This window comes from Anoplophora glabripennis, unplaced genomic scaffold, assembly GCF_000390285.2.
Source record: "Anoplophora glabripennis isolate ALB-LARVAE unplaced genomic scaffold, Agla_2.0 scaffold342, whole genome shotgun sequence".
Lineage (NCBI taxonomy): Eukaryota > Metazoa > Arthropoda > Insecta > Coleoptera > Cerambycidae > Anoplophora > Anoplophora glabripennis.
The window spans coordinates 509,946-530,653 of record NW_019416431.1 but is presented as its reverse complement, the minus strand read 5'-3'; the positions used below and the strand labels follow the sequence as shown (position 1 = coordinate 530,653).

At 33.1% G+C, this 20,708-nt stretch overlaps 1 protein-coding gene across 2 annotated transcripts in view; it reads left to right on the top strand.

The window, feature by feature from the left end:
* Positions 1–20,708, top strand: part of LOC108909279 (flocculation protein FLO11) — a 111,660-nt gene that overhangs the window by 8,010 nt on the left and 82,942 nt on the right. The gene's annotated exons all lie outside the window — the stretch shown is intronic.

Here is a 20,708-nt window from a genome sequence, read left to right as displayed (position 1 = left end):
TGAAGTATATTATAACAATAAGTGACAATAATTTTTTGTTCAACTCCCGGCCAAGGGTGAAAAAAGATAAAACAAAAGGGTTTTTCAAGATAACTCAAAAGTGGTAAGGGCTAGAAAAAAAAGTTGTAAAGCATACAATTCCACATAAGAATGGTCTCTTGACTTCTTCTTGTACTATTAAAATTAACAGAATTAGGGAGGCTAGAAGTTAAGGGAAGATTTCAGAAATTTAAAAAAATCGTAACATGCGGAAAAATGAATGAATTTTATAATTTTATTTTCAATCTACTTTGAATGTTTAATCGTTAATTTTAATGATTTAACAAAACTAAAACAATTTGAAATTATTTCTCTGAAAAGAAAGGTTACATTTTTTAGAGTGGATTGACAAAAAAATTACAAAATTCATTCATTTTTCTGCTTGCTATGATTTTTTTAAATTTCTGAAATCTTAACTTCTAGGCTCCCTAACTCTGTTAATTTTAATAGTACAAGAAAAGTCAAGAGGCCATTTTTATGCTTTACAACTTTTACCAGAAACTTTTTTTTCTAGCCCTTACTCCTTTTGAGTTATCTTGAAAAAACCCTTTGTTTTATCTTTTTTCACCCTTGACTGGGGATTGAACAAAAAAATTACTATCACATTGTTACAATATACCTCAAACTAACTTATATCAAAAATTCAGGCAAGTTGACCAAAATTTCGATTTAAAGGCTTATTTAATTGGATTATTGGTCAAGCTACTTCTTGAGTTGCTGAGAGTTGGGTCTTTCGCGGTGGCCAGGAGCTATTGTCTTCATTAATAAACTGCATATTTTGCCTTATTAGATATTGTCCGTTGAACTCGGAAAATGAGGGAGAATTTGACTGTCCCAAACGCTTTACATTCGTTGTCTGTGATTAGTCAAAGATGTTGTTTTGACTTGAATCTCGCCGACTGATTAACTTGAGTTCGAAAGTTTAGTGAAAATTACAACCATCTGACTGCTTTGCTCCCTTGGCATATCCGCTCTTCCTGACTGGCGATCATAGCGCTGAAGAACTATGCAGCATGGTGTACTCTCTAGATCACTTCACGTTGAGATTTCGGAAATGTGGCGATTTTTACTGGTACACGTTCGGCAATATATTGATTTTTCCGTAAATAACAGCCCCAGAATTCTCTTATCTTAGAGGTTATTTAAAAACAGCTGCAAACTTGACTTTAACTTCACGAAAGTACCTGTAGAATTTTAATACTTTGACACGCTTACATAAGGTCGTATCTAATTTCAGGCGATATCAGACACTCGAGTCGCAAAAATATGCGTGTCTCTTAACAGTCGGCCGCAGTCTGTTAAATAGAACAAATTTGTATAATATTCAAATTTCCGAGATATCATCGTAATACCTAGAACAATATTTTACGAACCACTATAAAACACGAAAATTTATTACACAAACGTGTAAGGATAACGTGCACTCACGACATATTGCATTAACCTTGCGAGAGTTGCCTTGTAACGAAAACCGATTATTATTTCGATGCACAATTCGTAATTTACGGGATAGCTCGATGCAAGCGCGTCTAGCCTTGGACGTCTCTATTTCTACTACAGAAACCGTTAGGCATCATTGGGTGCAACTATTTGCTCTTTCACCTACAATATGCACTTTTACGGAAAGCGGGTAATAAACACCTACTAAATATTCATAGTGTAGCTTGTAGTAGTTGTTTATGTCGCACAGGATTTAATGTGTTGAAAATTCTTGTTATTTATAAAAATACATACTGTACAACAAATTTGTATGTACTGGAAAGGACTTCACGTATCTGCAAGCAAATGTTTATTTAATATCCTCATTATTTGTTGCCTGAAATTATTTGTTTATCGCATAGTATTATTTCTTCTCTGTTTATTGGGTATTTTACTACCTGCGGAAAAATTAAAACGAAAAGATCAAGGTTTGTCTTTATACGACTATTTTTACCTAATAAAAAATTCCACATCGGAAAAAGTAGACTAATAAAAAGTATTACATTACATCATACGTAGCTTGGAAGGTGTCGTTGGTTTCCCCTATTTATAAATCGGGAGATAAAAAGTTTATTTAGAATTATAGGTCGATTTCAGTACTTTCAGCTCCACCCAAAATTTCAGAACAAATTATTTATAAATATTTATGGAATCATTTTAGTAAAATTGCAAATCAGCACGGTTTTATACCTAAACGTTCTTTTTTAACCAATCTTACATCTTATACTCAGGATATACTTGAAGCATTTGATAAAGTAAATCACGTTGAGTTATTAAATAAAATAAGTATGTATGGGACCTCTAATTTTATTGATTACTTCATACGGAAGAGATCGACCTTTTCTTGTCAAATATAAGAACATTTGTTCTACTAAGTAACGAGCGTTCAAATAAAAACGTGGTCGAAGTTGGCTCTGACATATTGGACGTAGGGAGTAGCTTATAGCGACCAACTTAGCCTCATTTCTCAACGAGCTGTATAGCAGCTGTCAGTTTCAATAACGTTAATGACTATATAACTTTATTTTAAAGAATAATCGTGATAACAATAACAAACAATTAAAGGAGGTGCGGAAAGTGTCCCCCTCCTTGTTATAACAATAAATTAAAGCAGCTGCTGAAAGTGTCCCCCTCCTTGTTCCAAGCACTTTTCACACCTGTTCCTCAAAGAATTAAAGACATTTTCTAAGATGCTCGGGGTATTGTTAATTTCACGAATCTTGTCTATAAGTCGAGCCTGCAGATGGTTTAAATCAGGAATAGGCAGTTCAAAAATAGTGTTTTTAAGGTAAGGCCACAAAAAGAAATCACACGGCGTAATATCACATGACCTCGGTGGAAATTCATGTTCAGCATTGAGACTTATTAGTCGATTTTGGAAAACTTCCCTCAACATATTCATCGTCTCGCCTGCCGTATGTGCCCTTGCGCCATCTTGTTGAAAGTAAAAGTTTGTAATTTCGTTTTCTTCCAGCTGGTTAACAAAAGGAGCGATAATTTCTTCTCTATACCTTTGCGCAGTAAGAGTACCATTAAAAAAAATAGGTCCATAAATCCTCCTTCGATTGAGAGCACACCAAACTCCAATTTTTTGAGCGTGTAGAGGGCCCTCGACAAAAAAGTTATCTGGTTTTTCAGAAGACCACATTCTCATATTCTGTGAGTTTACGTAACCACTTAAATGAAACCAGGCTTCATCAGAAAAAAAGGTGATATTATGAAGTTCACCGTAGTTGTTTAAAAACCATTCACAAAATACAGCCCGTCGCGGAAAATCAACTTCATGAAGTTCTTGCTGACAAGTTAAACGATAGGAGAACAAACGCAAATCTTTTTTTAACACTGTGTGGCAGGTACCGACTGATACTCCCACCATTTGTGATAAAACACGTACAGAAGTTCTTGGCGCATTTTCCATTATTTGTTGGACATTTTCTTTTAATTCTTCAGTCCGCTTTTTAGGTCGGCCGCTTCCTTCTTTTCTTGTTACACTGCCCGTTTCACGAAAAACATTAACACAACGCTGAACTGCACTTTGAAAAATTTTGTACTCAACAACGCCGGGAAATTGATTTTGAAATTCTATGAAACATTCCTCAATAGAATACTTCCATATTCCATCAATCTTGCGTCCATTTCTAAAGTAGGACTCTATGATAAACACTTTTTGTTCTTGAGAAAACACCATTTTAAACGCTTTTTAAAACGAAAATATTCAAATTAATAGCGGCGATATAGCGCTTTGACAGATGACGTTTAAGGTCATTTGCTATACGCTACGTCCTACGTCCAAATTTTCAGAACCAACTTGACCACGTTTTTATTTGAACGCTCGATATAAATCTAATTCAGGGGTACCTCAGGGCTCTAACCTGGGACCGCTATTATTCCTTTATTTTATTATTTTACTAATGACTTACTTACTTATCTACAATTCAAAATATTTCCTATTCGCTGATGACTTCAAATTTTATAGACACATTAAACCATATGATCATTGTAAACAATGCTACTAATAAATGATTATTATAAAATGAACAGACGTGAATTATTGGTAACTTTCTTCTACATTTTGAAAAGCTCATATCGGCAGCTTATCAAACATTGGGATTCGTATTTAGGGAAGCAAAACATTTTCATACTGTTAATTCGATCATTACGTTGAACAAGATATTGGTTACACCGAAATTGGAATACGGTTCATTTTTATGACACTCTCAACCTTAGTCATTAACCGAAGGTATAGAAAAAGTTCAGAAACGTTTCTTAAGAATTCTATATTTTAAAAAGTATAACAGGCCCCCTGATTATAATATTATCAATACATTGAAAAATAGACGAATTATTCCTATTTTGTTGTTTGGGAACAAAATTTTAAATTACTACGTTTTTTATCCATATCTTCTGTCATTGATCTAGTTTAACATCCCATCTAGAGAAACCAGATTGAGGGAACTATTACATATACCTACAGGAAGAACATTATTACATTCTTCTCTTATATATGTCTCGTTCAATTAATAAGGTTTATTCTAATAATGAAATATATATATATTTTCCTCCATCACGATTTTTACTAAATCAGTTAAACATATAGTTTCGATCGAAAATTTAGTTTGATGTATTTCTATATATTTTTTCTTGCACTGTAATTCTTCATTTTAAATTTGTTACTACTGCTCTAATTGGTTCTGTAGTACTGTTGTTATATCTTGTATAGGTACTCAAATTTGTTTGTTGTTTTATAATGGTTAAGTTTGATAAGACGTGATATATTTAATATTGTATAGATTAAGTAATATTTCCATTTAATTAATGTTTACTCCTGCTTGGAAAGTAAATGTCAATCATTTTTGAATGTCAAAACTGTGAATGGTTCACTTTTTCCTTCAATATTTCGAGCCAACCAATTTTACCGAAAAATTTTACACACATCTTTAACTCTTTGATTTTGGCCTGTAATCCTATTAAGGCAAGGGTTAATTAAATTGTTTTTTTCGTAAATGACAAAATACCAAATAAACATAGGAAATATTTTATTTGCGGTAGGTTTGCTCTTGGGTTGATTTATATCGTTAATAAATTGTATAGTTTCTGAAATATCTATTACTGACTATACATTATATAATGAATATTTTGCTGCTTACATGTCTGCAATAGTTACAAAAATGATTTTGACATGCAATGGTACATTAGAATTACTGAAATAGTTTTACATTACACTTTTTGCAGTTATTAATGTCTGCTTACAAAATTCCTGAAATTAGCTATAAATGGCGAATGCGCCGGGTTAATTGCCATAAATGTTTCATTTACGTTACGGGTCATTGTGTATGTCTGACAACCAATTTAGCACACCTTTCATTCTTAGAATGGACAAAATTTATAGATTTAACCTCCCTTGGTGAGTAAAACAAAATTAATGGAACAATTACCTCATAAAAATTCTATGTATATTTCATTAGGTATATTTTATAGATGTAACCAATGTGTACCCACTCATACAAAAAAATACTATGTGTTGAAAGATAAATTAAAACACAAGTACATTTTTGCTTTTGTACTTATTTTAAAAATATTCCAAGTATGTACTAGCAATATGTAAACATTTGCGCTTCAGTATAAAGAAGGTATATTTATTTATTCAAATATTGTAATTTATACCAAATTCCATGAACAAAAGAAACGCAGAGCCTCATATGGGGAAAAAATTGGCAAAGTTTTTATATGTTTTTAAAGGGTAGATATTGCGATTAAATATGAAAGAAGATATCTTAATTCTGTATCACGCTTTTGCATATCTGCGGTTGAATTTCGTTGATAACTCTCCGAATTTCTGGCTATAATTCACGAATGGTATTAATTTAATCCGATTAAATTTTGGACTTTACGAATTCCACAGGAAAAAGTCGCATATTGTAAGATTGCATGATTGCAGTACGTAACCTTTTCACAGTTGTTTCATTCGGAGCCTTCCTTCTACCGAAAATTCTACGTAGTTGGCGCCCAGTCTCAGCTACATACTCTCCGTACTTGCAATGGATTTTGATAATCTTCACTCGGTCATTCATTTTTCCTAACCGCACAATGCTACCAACTCCTCGGAATGAAAATAACACACATTTCAAATCCTGCGTTATTTTTGGGACATCCGTTACTACATTTACACACTTTTTTATAAGCAGATAATGTGCGGAAAATTATATGTACATCTTCCTTAGTATTTATAACTGTAGATAATATATTTATTCGTCGTTTTGGAGTAAAAGAATAAATTTGTACTTCTACTATTTCTAATATTATGATATTGATTCAATAAAACATACAGTTAATTCTACCGTTAAACAATTTGAAAACAATTATACATCAGATGAGTATAATATCCCAAAATTATAGTCAATTGAATCTTTGTTTATACCTAATTATTTACGTTTTATATAGATACTTAGCCATGCTATAATAGTTCATTTGCTCCGATTTTGCACCCTGAATTGAACTGACTTGAATTGATAGGACCAACTAAATATAGGTAACTCTATACCTACCGACATGTCACCACACCGTGATTATATCGGACAATATATTGGTTACAAAGCGAATTTAACGAAGAGATCTGTAGATTCCTAACTAATTCCAAAATGTATCCGACATACATAGCTACCTATAACAGATTGCTGCCACAGTCATTTATTTCACGTGTTGATAGCAAGAACACGTGAACTTAGGGTCAAATACATTTTGATTTTTTATTTAGATCTGGTAATTTTCTAATTATACAAGTGAAATATCGTTTAATAGCTACATGACCTTTAATAAAGCAGACAATCGATATCGTGGAATTCAGGTCAATATCGGACTTTAATGATACTTATTATTTACGTTTTGCATAAATTCTACATACACTTTACAATTATTATACCTTGCTCCTTTGTCTTTTAATGTTACTTTAATTTTTCTTTAATTGGGATTATAATTTTAACTATTGTGCAAATAGAGGTTTGATGTACGTTTTATTTGTTTGGGAAGTCAATAACTAACTGGTCAAGATCACGTTTTATTTGTGTTGACATGAAAACATTATTGCCTATTAAAGACATAATCGATCGAACAAAGGACAACTAGATACATTCAATTCAATTTTCTGTCTGACTCACGAAGCTTAGGAATTATAAGGAATACAAATGAAAAGTTTTTTCACCTATTCATGGGTACTATCTATTTACAATAGGTATATCAAATTTTCAGATGGCCTTTATTTCATTATTTTTCATTCGATACTTTTTAGATAAAATAAAGCAGGTAAATGAAACATTGATAGTTCATGTTATATTTTATTATCACGTAGCATTTCTGAAGATTTTTGGAGAAATATTTATTTTCCTTTAGTCCTTTAGGGAATAGATGCGAATTTTAAGGATAGATGCTGATCTGTCATTAAAAATGTAATGAAGAATAACATTGCGTTCATGTTAAATTCAAGAATAAGACGCATTTTTAATATTTCAGTCACATTTTCTTAATTACTATTTTAAAATTTTTTCCATAGTTCAGTTGAAGTGTTTCTTGGACAAAACCTCTTATAAAATTATTAGACGTTTAAAAATAAGTTACACTAAATAATAGGATCTGTAATTAACATTTTAATGTGGCGAAATGAAATTTTGGAATAATTCAATTTTGTAAGAAAAAGATAAGATTTTTATTAATAAGTTGTTTTTGATGATAATTAACTTAGATGGAATATGTTGTAGTACAGGAGTTAAGAGAATTATACAAATTTTTTGATTTTTCGCAAGGGAATTTTTGCTAGAAGCCATTTACTTGAGCAAGCGAACAGTTTTCTTTGTATAACTATGTAAAATTATAAGATAGGCTACACTAATAAAAGGATTTAAGTGCGGGAAATAAAATTCACTATAGCCATTTAATTTACTTATTTTTATTCGGCTAATTAGAGATTTGTCTTGAGTTAATAAGGCATTTATTTGTCTCGAAAAACAAATAAACAATTAAAGTGATTCAAAATATTTACTGTGCATATTTTATGAAATGTTGGTTAACATACTTTCAGTTTTTATTAAGACTCGATTAATGGGTAAATTAAACCCTAAGTACGATTTCAATTAAGCTTTCCAATACACAGCAATGGATGATGCTGTTCACTTTACATGATCCGGTGACTGTTCGCGATTATGTAGTGTGGTGATATTAAATTTTAGGAAATTAATGTATTTCCCTGAGGCAAGTGTCCGTTTCAATTATTAATATTACATGTTTAATATTAAGTATTATATAAGAAATTTCGAAAATTAGTATGTTTTTGTCTTCAATGCTTCAGCATTTATGTTACGTTTTAAATTTATTTTTAATAGTTTGTCTGTTAACATAGAGATCATGTATTATTTATTTTAATATTACTTACTCTCCTTTGAGCATGTAGCCAGTTTTTTCGTCTTTGTATATGTATTTTTCTTCGCAGATGGCTAAATACCCAATAAATAAAAAAAATGTTGGGTTTATTTATTGGTAAAAAATTGAATATTAAGAATACGTAATTAATGAATTATTGTAAATATAATGTATAACAATAAGTATTTTCAATAAACTAATTGTTTTTACTAGTTACAAGTAAAATTTTTCTCTCATGTGACGACAGCCTCCTGATATCAATGAAATTCGCAGATTCAGCACGTTCGACTCGTTGTTACAGTCGTGTCTCATATATATTCGGTTTTTGCGGGCATTAGTTCAGTTGATGAATCGGTTTTTGCACCTATAATAAAACGAAAATCATTATTCATGGTCCCCTGCAGCCAACAACGGCGGGAAAGGCGAAAAAGCAATAATTTTCACGGAGACGCTGGCGACGGAACGGTGTAGGTGGTGTTATAAATTAAACACAGACGCAGGATCTTTCTGGTGTTGCTCCTGCGGTAAAAACAGCTGTGTTGTAGGCCATTCTCGACAGTCTGCTACTTTACGGAATCCACTGTAAGCGGTAAAATATATTTTTTATGCGTTTCGGATTTTACTCTTTTCCTTTCTACAGCGGCTCTTATCTAAATTGAATAAGTCGATTTATTGTGGTAATATTTCATTGTTATTGTAATAAATTCTCTGTTCTCCGCATTATGTGCGACATCCAGTCTCTCCTGTTAATAAAACTTATCCATTTCCATTCAAAAGAGACTATAAAGTTACTTATTTGTAATGAAAGTCGTTAGATATGGCATGACTCATATATCTTTTCATTTGGTTGTTTGATTGTACCGAGAAAATTATGCATACAATATTTTTAGGTGCACCCAAAGTGGTATTGCGACAACCAATGAAATAGAGGGTGTCTAAAAAATTCGCGTCTCATTAACTTTTTTACTTCTGTCACTTAGTGCATTCACCTAACCTCTCTGTAACCATCATGTCACCAAGGTCAAAGTTGCGTATATTTTTAACATATTTCGGAAGAGATATGTATATTTCGAAATCGATTTCGGTAGTATGCCACAAATTGATTCTGTCAACAATGTTTATGGCATATAAGCATGAAGATTTTTGAAGCTCTTATGGATTTTGATTACATGTGTACTACACCTCTTCTTTTTTGTATTTCTGTCTCGAAATTTTCTTGTGAACTCAAAGAAATATTAAATTGCTATTATATTGCGTTGTATTACATTACAAAAATGTTGTTTTTTAAGTGAAACAGCCTGTATATTTGTTATTTTTTAAATCGTTTTCTTCTTTCATTTTTCATAATGCCCTTTTATCTACCCCATTGAAAGTATTAAATTAAATTCAGGATTTTTTCACGCATAAAATATTCTAACTGAATTATGTGGTTTTTAATTAATAATTAGATAGAATTACCAGTTGATTAATACTTATTTACTGTAAAAGTTAAAGACACATTTCATCTAATACATATGCAGATATATAATTCTCTTATATGTGCTAGTACTTAAAAATATACTTTTATGTTTTTTGTCAATAATACCTTAGAAGTTAAATTACACTATTTTAGACTTAAAAAAACTTCGATTCTCGATATATCGAAAATATTCTTTGTTTAATTCAATCATAGATGTCACTTTGCCAAAGGAATGTATTTAAAGCTTTGTTTCGTGTCTGTGTGATGTCAGGTATAGTAAAGGTCACAATAGACTACGGGTTTCGCAATAAGTCGTGATTAAGGTCTCAATATTTACATAAATATGGATGATGTCGACTTATGACACCGCGGTCACTAACCTTGGTAACGCAGATTGACGTCAGGTAGATAAAATAAATATATAACTGAAGCATGTACTTTATTTGAACGTTGAACTTGTGTCAAACACCGGCTTCTTTTTAAACATTTAATACGCATACAATTTTATTAACAATGTCTTCGGAAATTTCATACTTGATTTCAAATATCTACTCCACTGAACATAGAAGGAAATGCTAATATGATTTTTAATTTTAGTTTAGAATATCTAACAGTTTTGAATTTGATATGTCAAAATTAAAGATTTTTTCTTAAAATCACATTTCCTATCGCCCCTTTCAGTTTAGCGGATTGGAAATGTAACAGCCTGCGCAGCTCTTTCAATAGCAGATTAATACAAATAGCTTCTGTCTACCAAATTAACAGCATTTGGGCCAATAGATTGAAGGGCTTTTCCCTTCTGAGCGCTGCAACTAATGTCAAGGTGTTTAATGTAGTGTCAATAATCATATATGTAAACTGCTAAGTGGCTGATACATGCACACGTAGATCGAAATACATTATGCAACTCAGAAGGGCAATTTCAGTCCCTTGGGTAAAGTAATAAACATAATAATAGGCAATATACATTTGTAGCGTCAAAGGCCTTAACAACGAAGTATCTGATGCACAAAGTGCTTACTCTAACAGAATTATCGATGAGTTTGAGCTTACGATACGCTTGCCGGATGCAAGCATACTAATGAATTTGCCCAAAAATCTTGAAATTAATAGAGGAAATGTAGAAATAGAAATACCATCCTAGAACTGATATATTTATGTGTATCACTGTTTTTTTTTACTTATTGGTAAAAACCAGTGACACTTGTAGAAAATAAATATTGTTTTGCTAAATTTATTGACAATTAATTTTCAAAAAAATTTAAATGTGACAGATGAATAAAACGACATGCTCTTTGTTTTGCAAATTCTACATGATGCATGGCGAAGTAGATTAGTATATATTCATCCTGCGACCCCAGCTTTTTGTCTACACTCACCGTATATCAATAACATATATATCAATTAGTGCTTCAGTAATTAAATGCCATTTTAATGGAACACTAATCATTAACAACAATAACACTCGACTATCATAATTTTACTCACATTGCTCACTTAAACACAAGAGGTTTTTGTAGCGCAAGGATGACATTTAAGAAACAACGAATACATTTGATGTAATTGGACACAGATTTTGGAAATAACTGTTTAGCTTTTCTCTCTCTTTTGCTGTTTAACCTTTAAATATCGTCTGCTGCATTAATTATTTATTAATATTCTGTTCAATAATCTCTTTTAATGAATGGTGGTAATTTTATTGCTAGTATTAACTCGGGTGATACTAATATCTCTAGATAATTGCAGTGATCTCTCATCTGAGATATATATTGTAACGAATTGGAAATGTAAACAGAGAATCACGAATGAAAAATTACCTGATCACACTTTGGATCATAAATAAAAATTAATTATTAATATAGCAAACAATAAAGTAGTATAAAATTGTTAATATAAAGACTCTGAATAAAAATAAGTATCAATTAAAGAATATCACATAGTATAAAATTGATAATTTAAATTTAATACACAAGTGTAAAATAATTTTTCAAAAGAATGCATGACATCGACACTAGTTAACACCCAGTACAGTGAGAAAACATAATTTAAACCCAGAGTGACATATATCAAATAAAAGCCAAATATCCATAGACGAGTAACTGTAGAGAAGATATCTTAAATGAACTGAAGTCATATATAAAATTTTTTTATCAGATGTCAAAACTAAAGTTGGCTTTACAAGTTCCAGAAGATGACCTAGAAAAAGAACATAAAATAAGGAATATTTTAATAATTAGTAAGAGATTTGTATGTTAAAAATAAAAGGACATGGTAAAAAATGTATTAGTTATAAGAAGTGCAGTGAAAAGTGTTGTGAAAAAAGAACATCCAAGGACTGGAATTTCTGTAAAGGGACCTTAAAGAAAAATAAAAACCATAAATTTCTAGAAGGATGAAAAACAAAAGTTTATAGTTACGGCTTGGTTTTTAGAAAAAGCTAGAAAGGAAAAGCAGCTCCAACAAAATTTAATTTAAATTCCAGAAAAACAGTCAAAAAGTAAATTAAACTTACTAGCAAGATAGAAAATAGTTTGTTCTCAAAATCCAGAGAAAGAAAATTGGCCATTGAAGAAAAATTTCCGTAACCAGAATAAAGCAGTTTCCAGAGAAGCTTCCAGTTGCCCCATAAATGGTACAAAGGACATCTTCATCGCTTCCAACGAGGAAATAAGCAAATAGTAGATAACAGGTACCTAAAATTGAAAAATAAAGTGCACTAGAACGTAAATTAATAGCTATAACCTACAAATAATATAGTATTAATGCATTAAACCTTAGGAAAAGGATAAATAAAAATAACAGGACTTACCTGAACAAAATTGAATACAAGCAAGTTAAATCTAGCTTTAAAAACTCCAAAAATTTGATGAGCTCACGTAAAGTTTTAAAAGGGACAGCCATTTTAATTTTAAGAACGTCAGATTGTAATAGTTAAAAATTATGTAGTTTACGATAGGCAAGACACAATACACGGGCGAGTGGTTACGATAGTATCAATAAGAAATTCAATATATAGTAAATTATTATTTTTTTTTTTTGAAAAGCACAGTCCTTGTATTGTACAAAACTGTAGTAGGATAGAAAAGGTAGAAAAATAAAATATTCTTTATTATTGTTAAACACAAAAATTTAGTTTATAAAGAAGCCATTCCTAATCTCATGTCAACAAGTTTTGTTTTCAAGAAATCCAATTAATAATTTAAATAAATATTGCATAGAAAGTTAAAAACTCTATTTTCTGGCGTGCTGCATTGAACAAGTTTATGTATGAATGATACAGAACCGATTCCTGAGATCTCAAATAAAACAAATATCTGAGTAACAGCAAGGGATAAAAAAAAATTATACAAGGTAAAACAAAAGAAAGGTTTGTATTGAACAATATACAGTTAATCAAAAAGAAAAAAATATTACAAAAACAAAACCAAAATAACGCAACACTCAATACATAACACAAATTTGACAAAATTAATATTTTCATAAAAAAATAATATCTTAACAATATTGTTATCTCATGTAGTTATCAATGATCGATGATTTTGTCAGTGATATTGTTTCTTTCGTATTCTATCATCTATTCACATCAGCCCAAAGTCCAAAAGAGCCCCCCTTCCCTTTGCGACTTTTTCAGCCTCTAAGTCTACACATTCGTAGGTAGCAATTTGGAAGAGGTAGAGTTTTACTTTGCATATATATATTTTATATTTTATGAATTTCTATGAAAGAGTCCTTGTTGAAGTGGTATTGCAATCCTTGCAAAGAGCTTAGGGAACTAGTGCATTATTAATAGATCAATTATTCAATTTTTTGCAATACCTATTGTAAGACATTCGATAATGGACGCAGTTCTGCAACATATACAGATGAAGAGTTACAATTTTGCGAAATGATTTTATTAAGTACTATGGAACTACTCACACCCGATCCATCAGCATAAATGTTAATGTCATCTTGTGATCCTTTTATAATACCAACAAGTCTGGCACAATATTGAAAGATTAATATTTTTCTTATTTAACACCAATTCAGTTCTCACGTCGTTTTTTGAAACTGTCTGGTCGTCCTAACTGCCATTAAATGTACCTAAATATCCTAGTTCCTAAATGCCCCGTATAGAATTTATTGTCGTACCTGACGGAAATATATCACTAATCTGATCGCTTCCGTGTGAGATCGGGTAACTCGGAAATCCCCTGGAAGATATTAAGAAAGTTTCAAATATTTACGGAGTCATGTTAGCAATAAAAACTATTCCACTGACAAGGGTCGACATCTGTATTGGAAGGGTAAGATTAAAGTTAATCGCTTGATCAGAGAGTAATTGATCTGCATTGTGGAAGTAGAAACTTTATCCCTGTTGCATTACACACACGGCCATACGGATTTGCCACGGCGACCCGATTATATCGCGCTGAACTTTGGGGAAAAAGGAAGATTAACTGGATGAGATACCAAAGAATCCCGGCTTGTCATTTCCAGAAATCAGAGCTTTGGAAGCCGTATTTCTGGACCGTTGCAGAGTTTTCATTGAGAATATTAACACTCGCATTACGCACGCAGAAAAAATATTACCCAAAATTTTACAAGTGTCTCAAATTTTATTTACTTTAAATCGCGAATTGTAAATGATAATTTCTGAAGTACGAGGTCTGTTTAAAAAATAACCGAACATTATTTTATAAACTTTATTATTAATTTTATACCTACACTATTGGTCATTGTCTCCTTCAAAGTACTCCCCTCCTCTAAACACACACTTTTGTTTCCATTTCTTGAAGCAGTCCTGGATAGCTTCATTTAAAATGACCTTTAAAATTTGTGACGAAGTTGCTTTGATGTCATCAATAGTCTGAAAACGGCGTCCTTCCAGCACTGATTTTAATTTCGGAAATAAGAAAAAATCACAAGGAGACAGATCTGGTGAGTAAGGAGGGTGGGAGAAAGCTGAGTGTGGATGCATTGTCATATGTAAGAACCATGATCTTTTTGCGGATTTTTTCACGTTGTAAAATGCCTTGATACGGATCACGGTTTCACCTTAAGGCAAGAATTCAAAGCACACAGTTCCATTAATTCGAAAAAAAAAACAGTGAACATCACTTTGACATTGGATCAAGACTGACATGTTTTCTTTGGACGTAGACATTATTTGCCAATCCATTGTGATGATTGAACTTTTATCTCTATGTCGTAGCCATAAACCCAGTTTGTGTCTCCTGTTATGATCCTCTGATTGAAAATGTTATCGTCATTGGTGTAACAAAAGCCGGGACGCGTAGTCATTTATTTATTAGTTCTCGGAACGGATAGGCCAACTAAAATATTTTCGTCAACAAAAATTATCGAAAGTTGAAGGCTTTCAAGTGCGTAGCGTCGTCCTTCGGAGAAATTTACCAATATTTTTAACAAGTTCACTTAGAGTCGGGGCCATGTGAAGTCATCTGTTGCGTCTGGGAGGCGCCAGCGTAGAAACCCATATTTTTAATAACGCGCGAAATCACGAGAAGAGCGTAGAGGTTCCAATGTAGAACTAAATCAAATTGTAAATGGATAGTAATTGAAAAACAAAGTAACAGATTAAGTAGCTGGTTTTTTGACGGATTTTCCAAGCTATAAGAGTAGATTAAATGAGATCGACTTATCCGTCCCGTATTTGCTACACGGAGTCGCTAGAGGAAGGCAAGGGTTACTTGTAAGTCACATAATTATTTATATAAATGTAAACTCAGTCCATTAGACAATTATTAACATGGCATAGTTATGCCAAAGCATCCCGACATTCAGGGTTCCCGCCAATAAGATAAGAACAGAAACTTCTGGACCCAAGAAATGGGCGTGTCGAAGCGAAGTGTCGAATTCGGGAAAGATCTCGAAAAAGTTCAGTTCTTCCTTGGGTTTCACATTGATCAGTCTAATTAACTTTAGAGTCTCGGGCTAATTAATTAAATTTAATAATGGATAAAGTTTTTCCAAATTTTTGCTATGATGCGCACATTCCCTGTATCTCAGTACGCTGTCGCGTGTTAATAAATAAATTAATAATGTTGTTCGAGTCGTTGTGTTGTTATTTTGTTTGTTTGTTTTGTTTATTGTTATTAAAACCCTTCCTGGAAGTTTCGGTGTTTCCTTTTGTCTCTCTTCAGTGTCACCCTGTATAGCCAGCCACTGGATTACATTCTACGTAAGCAATAGAGGATAAGTGCCTGAAATTAATTCTCTGAACATACAACATTTCTAAGTTCCCACGTATTAATTAAAGTAAAATAGTGATAATTATAAACTCCCTTTCGAGAATTAAATAGCAAACTCTTTTGAAGTCCAGACTCGTTTGATACCGGTCATAACGACAGATAGATAGACAAAGAAATAAGATTCTCCTCAGATTACATTGGACTGTCAAGGAATTACAGACTTACAGACAAACGTCCGCATGATTTTCTTTCTGTTGTTCGGTCTCAAACGAGGAATAAATTTTGCTGCAACGCAATACATGTTCATTTTTCAACCAAAATCTCATAGCATAAATCAATTGAAATGCTAACCTCTTCTGCAATTTCTCTGACAAGTCAATCGTCCATTTGCACTCACCAGATCTTTGACTTTCTGAACGTGGCAGTCATCAGTCGAAGGTCTTTCTGCTCGAGGATCATCTTCAATCTGATGACCACCGTGAATCGTGAAAACCATTCGTAACATTGCGTACGACCCAGAGCATCAGCTTGTTTTAAAACGTTTTCGTGAAAGTTTTCCCTAGTTCCACGCGAAATTTTACTTTACATCATCGTTCCAGAAAAATAACAGTATCACGAAAACTAAATGAGATATCAATAATCCAAGAACATGTGGTTACAGATGAGATTATGCGCAACGCAATGCTGTCAACTGTATATCACTAAATATCTCCATTATTAAAAGTGCGATTATTTTCTGAACAGACCTTGTGTCTTCAACAGCATCTCAGCACTGTCGATTTGGTATAGGATCTCGTATGTAAATATAAATAATCAGGCATGCACTTGACATTTGGGAATAAAAATGTAATTGAAATTATGAAATATACTTTGTGGTGTTCTCCTAGCAGGATAGGAAACATCTACCTAATACAAACGCTGCAGAATTAAATAACTTCCTCTGAACCTTTCCCATCGTACAAATTTGAATTTCATTATGAAATCGGGCTCCATATGACAGAACCGTATTGGAGTTTAGATCTAATGAATGTAATTTGCAATAGACGAAGCGTAGTAAAATATTTAAATTTCCTCTAATTCTGTAAAATAAAGCTTACATTTTTATATTCTTCAAATATATAGACCTCCAAGCACCACGTAAATCTAAATGAAGGTTGAGGTCGAGTATAAAATTAAATACAAGTGTCAAGTAAGTATCATGCGACAGAAGGACATTGGGTCATTTGGATGCATTGAGTTGGTTGAATGAAATGTCACCAGTCGGTAAAGTAAAACGTTGTGTTTTAACGTAATTAAAACTAATTAACTAATTTAATTAATTTTACCAAAATTTAATTACCAACACGAAAAAAATAATTACTTTTTTGTACGAAATTACTGTGTCGTCATATGGCTCGCAATCACTTTTGAAGGTTCAATACAAAGTAATGAAACCTTCGTTAAATTGCTATATTTACCAGACCTAGGTAAAATTTTTCACACAGAGTATACCTGCAAGGTCTCCTGTCTTTGTCAGCTCTATTGATGACTCTCTTCTTCGTCTGTGCCTCTCGATGACAAGACGACTTTGGCGAAGAGTAATGTTTCTACCTACCTATAGTGTCAGATTTGATGATGACATCAAATTATGGTGCATTGTATAATTTCGATGATATGTACATGTATGTCTTGAGGTATAATATGAATATATTTCTTTTTACACAAACAATTTATTGAGTATAGAGACTGATTTGTCTAACTTTGTCCTTCCAAAGTACTTTTAGTTCTAACTTAAACCGTTTGATGCATAGAAACTACTTCGGAAATATTATGGTCTGACATTTTCCTTATGCACCGAAGTACTTAACTTTAGAAAAGCGTGATACGTTTTTCCCATGTGTCCGCGAATTATAGTATTAATAAATTCGAAGTCTGATTCGAAAATGTTACCGAAAGCCCAGGGCAAATGTTCGCAGCAATTGAACAATTTCGCCGCTGGAATCGAATTACATCTATCAGTTCAACAAATAACGTTTCACACTCCCAGAGGTCGAATAAGTATCCGGTGCGATATATTTAGAGGAACATTCAATTAACGATTATTTATTACTCATAAAATACAAGTTGGAACGACTTCAGACGCCATTATTATTTCGCTGGCTATATTTCAACTGCTCCATCTGCTGCAAAATTGGACCATTTTGAACGCATATGTGATCAAACGTAGGCGGTATGAAGAGTCACATAAAGGGTTTTCCATTAGAAGCGCTCGATTTTTGTAACGCAATAAAACAAATTGTGAGAATGATGGTGATTTATTTTTATTTTTATTATAAAGTACATGTGTTAACATTATGTTTTAAAAATTATATCAGGTAAATGTCCGCCGCGGCTTTGCCTGGTTTGTTGAATCCTGGATAGCCAATTTGTGATGACGTTATCGCATAAAAGTGGCTCAATTTCAGCAATAACGCGCCTAATGTTGGCCTTTAATGCGGCAACCGTCCGCGGTTTGTCAGCATAGACCTTGGATTTTAGAAAGCCCCAGAGAAAAAAATCCAGTGGCGTTAGGTCGCAGGATCTGGGCGGCCAATTAACGTCACCATTTCGCGATATAACTGAACCGTCAAATTTCTCCTGCAATAGTGTCAGTGTATCACGTGCCGTATGGCACGTAGCACCGTCTTGCTGAAACCACATGTTTGTTAGATCGATCCCATCCACTGCAGGCCAAAAAAAATCTCTTATCATAGCTCTGTATCGCTCACCGTTGACAGTAAGTGCCACTTCTTCTTCGTTTTCGAAAAAATATGGACCGATTATTCCGCCGTACCACAGTGCACACCATACAGTAACTTTTTCCGAATGTAGAGGGATCTCATGAATCTCCCGTGGGTTTTCGTCGCTCCAAATTCGGCAATTTTGATTGTTTACAAAGCCACTTAACCAGAAATGAGCCTCGTCACTAAACATTATTTTTCGCCCAAAATCAGGATCGACCTCCAGCTGCTCTAGCGTCCAATTAGCGAACGCACGCCGCTGCTTATGATCATTGGGCTTTATTTCGTGGGTTAATTGCACTTTATAAGGGTGAAGCCCTAAGTCCTTATGCAGGATTCGCCAAGTTGTCGTCGAAGACAGGCCAAGTTCTTGAGCCCGACGCGGAATGGACTGTTGCGGATTCTCATGCACACTTTCCCGAACTGCAGCAATATTTTCAAGGGATCTTGCGTTTCGCTGACGTACAGGCACTTTCTGATCTGCCACAGACCCAGTTGTTTCGAATTTGTTTATTAAACGGCGAATTGTGGATTCTGAAGGACGATCGTTGACACCATAAATTGCACGGAGTGCACGAAACGTTTGCCGAATAGAACATTGGTTTTCATAATAATTTTTTACAATTTCGACGCGTTGCTCAATCGTGTAACGCTCCATAATAAAATGAAGAGACTAACTGAATACGGCTGTCAAAGATAGCACCTGTGTGACTGTCAACTTCGTCATGCGCTGTTGCCAAACATCGAGCGTTACTATTGGAAAACCCTTTAGTATCGCCTACGTGTTGATTGATTCATCAGATATCTTTTTACTATCAAACACGCAAAGTAGAGCGGGTATATATTTCCTGTAGGTATTACGAAAATCCCTGCTTTAAATATAAAATATATTTCACTAAGTGGGGTGACCATGTGCTAAATCACTTCTACAACTTTATTTGTAGCCGCAGCTGTTTTTCCCTTTGAAATATTACCAGCATGCACCTGCGACCAAACCTCATACCACTGCACTCAGACGCTATATATTTTATACATAAATTAATGGTTCTATATAATTTCTTGTCATACGTTTCAGAAAATAAGTATAAATAGGAGAAATAAATATATCAATTTCATAGGTTTGCAATGTCCTAGTCTAAAGAATTATAAGCTAGACCACATAATAGTTTACATACAGGTTGTTACAAATTCTTCTTCCGTACGATACGATATTTCTTTTACATTTTCTTAAAAGTACTTCAAAATAACTTTTTCATATTTTACAGTTAGGCATGAGGTATCTGGTATATGCTAGTTTTAGATGGTTCTTATACTATTTCATCATCTTTTCCATTTTCCATAATTTAGAACACATTAATTTCTAGACCATTAGCCCTCTTAGTCAAAAAATTCAAGTTTATAACGAGCGTTCAAATAAAACGTGGTCGAAGTTGGCTCTGACACATTGGACGTAGGGAGTAGCTTATAGCGACCAACTTAACCTCATTTCTCAACGAGCTGTATAGCAGCTGTCAGTTTCAATAACGTTAATGACTATATAACTTTATTTTAAANGCCGATCAAAGTTGGTGCTATGGTAGTGATCAAAGACGAAAATTTACCACCACTTAAGTGGCAGTTAGCTAGAGTGATAGAGTTACATTCTGGAAGTGACAATACGTGCCGCGTTGTATCAGTGAAAACAGCTAAAGGTGTGTTCAAAAGAGCCGTGACTCAGTTATGTGAACTGCCTTTTGATGACTCTAAGGATTAAAAATTGAGTTGATATTACGCTGATATGTTTGGTACACTCTTTGTATCTCTATGTTTATACTTGATTGTTGTTTATGGGTTTATGTATACCAGTATGTTGAAAGACAGGCTTTCAAGGCT